Source organism: Lepus europaeus, chromosome 17, assembly GCF_033115175.1.
Source record: "Lepus europaeus isolate LE1 chromosome 17, mLepTim1.pri, whole genome shotgun sequence".
In the NCBI taxonomy this organism is placed as follows: Eukaryota; Metazoa; Chordata; class Mammalia; order Lagomorpha; family Leporidae; genus Lepus; species Lepus europaeus.
In genome coordinates this window covers 46,222,221-46,228,101 of record NC_084843.1, presented here as the reverse complement: position 1 = coordinate 46,228,101, position 5,881 = coordinate 46,222,221, and the positions used below count along the sequence as shown (strand labels likewise).

General features: G+C 34.9%; 1 pseudogene; it reads right to left on the bottom strand.

The window, feature by feature from the left end:
- Nucleotides 1–4,382: 4,382 nt before the first annotated feature.
- LOC133775792 (elongation factor 1-alpha 1-like) lies at nucleotides 4,383–5,187 on the bottom strand (annotated as a pseudogene).
- Nucleotides 5,188–5,881: the final 694 nt, after the last annotated feature.

Here is a 5,881-nt window from a genome sequence, read left to right as displayed (position 1 = left end):
TTTTGAGTAATGAACCAACATTATTAGCTTGCATATGGATATCATCCTAGCACCATTAAATGAAAATTCTCTCCTTTTATATTGATTGGTTTCTTGTTGACATTCAAGCATTTAACCATATAGGTGAGGGTTGACTTCTGTGCAATTTACCCTATTCCTTTAGTCCAAATATCTGTCACTACGCCATTACTTCTCTGTTTTGCTTGCTATAACTCCTTAGTAGATTTTGAAATCAGAAAATGTAAATAACTCAGATTATTTTTATTGTCAGGTTTACTTTGTATTATTTGGGGTCCCTTGAGACTCCACATGAATTTTAGGATGAATTACACTGTTTCTCCAAAAAGCAAAAACATTGACATTTTACCAATATTAAGTCTTCTGATCATGAACATGGGATGCCCTTCCCCATTTTTTAAAATTCATTCTCTAAGGTATATTTCCTGGCTTTCTTTCATAAAATCTAAGCTATAATAATGAAACATTCCTAATTATTATTTTGACCAAGATAAAGCAGTGTTTCACAAAAAATGTATTTGTAGCAATACTGATACACACAGGCATTTATTTGTTTTGTTATTTATTTTTTTAATTTAATTTAATTTATTTATTTATTTATTTTGAGAGGCAGAGTGGATAGTGAGAGAGAGAGAGAGAGAGAGAAAGGTCTTCCTTTTTGCCGTTGGTTCACCCTCCAATGGCCACTGCGGCCAGCGCATCTCGCTGATCCGAAGCCAGGAGCCAGGTGCTTCTCCTGGTCTCCCATGCAGGTGCAGGGCCTAAGGACTTGGGCCATCCTCCACTGCCTTCCCGGGCCACAGCAGAGAGCTGGACTGGAAGAGGGGCAACCGCGACAGAATCCGGCACCCCAACCGGGACTAGAACCTGGTGTGCTGGTACCGCTAGGCGGAGGATTAGCCTGTTAAGCCACGGTGCCGGCCTTGTTATTTATTTTTTTAATATCTTGTGATATTTGCCCTTACTGTCCAGCTTTTGAATATGCCACTCACCTTGGTTCTCAAGTATATTTTGAAGATTTTTACATTGGTATTCTTGAGGGATGTTTCTATGATATTAGGAAAATGTTTTGATTGTATGAGTTTTGGGAGTGTTCCCTTCTCATAAAATTTTGTATAAACTTGGGAGAGATTGATGTTAGCTCTTTAAATGTTTTACAGAATTCACTGACAAAGCTGTAAATATAGGGCATATTCTGACAGATTTTTAATTACTGTTTCAATCTTAGAAGTTATAACTATGTTCACATTTTTGTATTTCATCTTGCTTTTTCTTGGTTTGTTTCTGTGGAAATTAATCCATTTCATTTAGGTTATTACATTTTTTGGCATATGATTGTTTATAACAGTCTCCTGCAATCCATTTTAGTTCTGTAGAATTGGTAAAAAATGTCCTCATTTTCATTTATGATTTTAGTAATTTGTCATGGCTTTCTTGGTCATTTTAGCTAACCAATTTTGTTTATCTTTTCAAAAAGCTACTTCTGGTTTTGTTGATTTTTCTCTAATTTTTTGTCTTTTACTTTGGGTCAGTCCTAATGTTCATCATCTTCCCTATTCTTGCTTTAGGTTTATCTTGCTCTTTCTAGATCCATAAGTTATAAAGTTAGGTGATTGATGTGATTTTTCTTGATTTTTTCTTTTTTAAATTAATATACAGAGAGAAAACTTCATATATTTCATACATACAATTCTAAGAATATAATGATACTGCCATCCCTCCTTCTTTTTCCTTTCTTTCCTTCTTTTATTTTAGTTTTTCCCAAAACATATTTTTAATTTATGTTATAATCAGACTTAATTCTGCACTAAGTAAAGAGTTCATCAAATGGAAAGTGGGAGGATTACTATTCCATAAGACTATAGACAAGGGCTGTAAACAGTAAGATGGTAATTTCACTCATATGCATTAAGGGTATTTTGTACTCTATATTAGCTGCTGCAATCAGAGAAAACATGATATTTGTCTTTTTCGATCTTGCTTTCTTGATTTTTTAAAATTTTAATTTTTTTATTTTTAAAGATTTATTTATTTATTTGAAAGGCATAGTTACAGACAGGCCGAGGGAGAGGGAGAGGGAGAGAGAGGGAGCGAGAGGGAGAGAGAGGGAGAGAGAGGGAGAGAGAGAGACTGAGACTTCCATCCTCTGGTTCACTCCCCAAATGACCACAGCAGCTGGAGCTGGGCCGATCCAAAGCAAGGAAACTTGAGGTTCTTTCAGGTCTCCCATGTGGTTTCAGAGGCCCAAGGACTTGGACCATCTTCTACTGCTTTCCCAGGCCATAGCTAAGAGCTGGATGGGAAATGGAGCAGCCAGGATTTGAACTGGCGCCCATATGGGATGCTGACACTACAGGCAGTGGCTTTTACCCACTACACCACAGTACCTGCACACTTTCTTGATTCTAAATGGAAATATTTATAATTATGAATTTTTCTCATTATTATTCTGCTATGTCTTATAAATTTTGATATGCTATATTTTAGTTTTTCTTTATCTCAATGTATTTTTCTAAGTTCCCTTGTTATTTCTTATTTGATCCACTGACAGGTTAGAAACATGTGCTTACTTTCCAAAAATTTGTGAATTTTCTAGTTTTTCTTTTGTTAATGATTCCTAACTTAGTCCCATTATTTTTGGAGATGACAATATGTATGATATCTACCTTTCAACTCTATTTAAACTTAATTTGTTGCCTAATATATGATATATTCTGGAGAATGGTTCCTGTGCATTTGAGGAGAATGCCTGTTCTATTGTTCTTGGTTAGAGTTATGTGTGATGTGTTGTGTTTTGTGGGCTCTCCCTTTCTGCTATTTTCCATGCTTATTTCTTATTTTGTGTCTGTTTTTTTTTCTGTTATTAAGAATGTCTATTGAAGTCTCCAATAATTATTGCAAGATTTCTTCTCTTCAATTTGATAAATGCTTCATACATATACTTGAATGATTATTAATGTGTACATGTTTATATTCCTTGTTGCTTCTTAGCATATTGAATATTTAATTTTTAATAATATTAATATTATTAATATTTATTAATATTCTGGTTTCTCTCTTACATATTTATTTAAAATAGATTTTACCTGATATTTATATAATCACTGTTATTCTCTGGTTACTATTTATATGGAATATTTTTTCCATCCTTTCACTTTCAATATATTTTTGTCTTTGGATCTAAAGTTGAGTCTCTCAACTTTGCATACAGTAGAATCATGTTTTTAAATGCATCATTCCAATATCTACTTTTTGATTTCATAGTCTAATCCGTTTATATATAAAGTAAATGGGTTACTACCCGATGATACTGTGGTCATTTTGTGATCTGTTTTTGCACATACCTGGTAGCTTTTTGTATCCCTTAGTTCTTACATTATTCTTCTGTTTAATGTTGAGTTGAGGAACATTTCAGTTCTTTTATCTGTACTTTTTATATTTCCTGTAGCTATTTTCTTTGTGACTATCATGAGGATTATATTTAATCTCATAAAATATAATATTCTAATTTGAATTTATATTAGCTTAACATCTATTTCATATAAAAACTCTGTTCCTATAAAGCTTCATCCTTACCCCGTTTAGAACTAGATATCTGAAAATTACACTGGGTACTGCAAAACAGAAAATAATGTTAAAGTGCATTAATCTCCTACATTATATAATGAATAAAATGTGGAGATACACACCTGGTTTACAAGAATACTAGCTTTTAGACTAAGAAAAAGTTTCAAGTAGCAGTCTGTTAAGTTATGTAGATGACAAAAACTGGAATCAATGCTGCAGTAGTCCTAGCTTTAAAAATTGATAATGCATTTACTTTACTGAGGTGTTTATCTCAAACACTATAATTGGATTAAGTCACCACCCTCCAAGTACCATTACACTAGGACTGCACTGACTCTACTCTTGGGATCTGGGAAGACAAATATTCAAGCCGTAGCAAGGAATACCTGCATTTAAAAAAATGAGATGATTTGCCTAAAAATGCAAAAATTTCATACTAATTTAGTTTTAAGAAGTGCAAAATGCATTTTCCTGACCTGACTATAATAAAATATTTTTATATAAAATGCTTAATGATGTGGAAAGCTGTTAACATCTGTTTTCAAAGGTCATTGTATCTTTACTCTGATTTCTTTTCGAAGATTAATTTCTTGGCTTTTGTTCGGTGAGAGTATATTTACCAACCTTTCAGGTGATGGTATACTATCCTATCTGAGCCCCTTCTTCAATACATGTTCTCTCTTGTTTCCAAATGATCTTTCTGGAGTACCTTAAATGAACTATGAAATTTTGTCTTTAAAAAATGGAAAGAATTTTCACCAGGAACAAAATTTTAATTTTTTAAAATTTTTAAATATTTAACTTTTTTTCTCATTTAGCTTCGTTTTAACTGAGAAACTTTGTTTCACCTGAGCAATGGAGCCAGCCACTTCTACTAGTGGGCCACTTTTGCTGGCTTCAGCAACATTTCCATGATGAACATCTTGGACAGATATGCTCTTGACATTGCATCCCACATTATCTCCAGGGAGAGTTTCACTCACAGCTTCATGCTGCATTTCAACAGACTTCACTTCAGCTGTGACATTGACTTGAACAAAGGTTACCACCATGCCATATAGGCCCTCTAGGACAGTACTTATACTATACCTATAGTTTTGTAAATAGGTCGTAGGAGCAAACACAAAGGCTTGTCAGTTGGTCTGGTGAGTGGGAGGACACAGACAAGGGCTTCAAGCAGTGCGGTTCCAGTGGCATTGTCATCTTTGCAGGTGACTTTCCGTGCCTTGAACCGAGGTAGATTAGCACTTGGCTTCAGCATGTTGTCACCATTCTCACCAGAAATTCACACAAATGCTACTGTGTCAGGGCTGTGGCAAATCACTAGTTGCTGACTTCCTTAGCGATTTCCTCGTTTCTCTTCTGGCTGTAGGGTGGCTCAGTGGAATCTGTTTTGTTCACTCTAACATTGAGTTATTTCAGTGTAGTAGCCAGAAGGGCGTGCTCACGGATTTGCTTGTTCCTGGAGATACCAGCTTCAAATTCCCCAACACTTTTGTCAGTGCCACCGTATTTGTAGATCACATGGTCAGTAGTGGTGGACTTGCCTGAATCTATGGGTCCAATGATGACAATGTTGGTATAAGCCTTTTCCTTTCCCATTTTGGCTTTGATTTTCTGATGGTTTTAGTGATGTTCGGTTGGCAAATCCATTGACAAAAAAAATGCTGGAATATAATTTTTATACAGAACAAAAGTGAAACGAACTTATATTTTTTAAGTTATTACAATGGAATTTAATGTTACAGTTAATTGTGTTTATTTTTCTGTATTTTTATTTTTTTATTTTTATTTTTTTAACTTTTATTTAATGAATATAAATTTCCAGTGTACAGCTTATGGATTACAATGGCTTCCCCCTCCCATAACTTCCCTCCCACCCGCAACCCTCCCCTCTCCCGCTTCTTCTCCCCTTCCATTCACATCAAGATTCATTTTCAATTCTCTTTATATACAGAAGATCAATTTAGTGTAAAGATTTCAACAGTTTGCACCCACATAGAAACACAAAGTGAAACATACTGTTTGAGTACTAGTTATAGCATTAAATCAAAATGTACAGCACATTAAGGACAGAGATCCCACATGAGGAGCAAGTGTACAGTGGCTCTTGTTGTTGACCCAACAAATTGACACTCTAGTTTATGGCGCCAGTAACCACCCTAGGCTGTCGTCATGAGTTCCCAAGGCTATGGAAGCCTTCCAAGTTTGCTGACTCTGATCATATTTAGGCAAGGTCATAAAAGAGTGAGGATAGTAACCAATGATCCTAAGAGTGGAATTAAACTCTGATGCT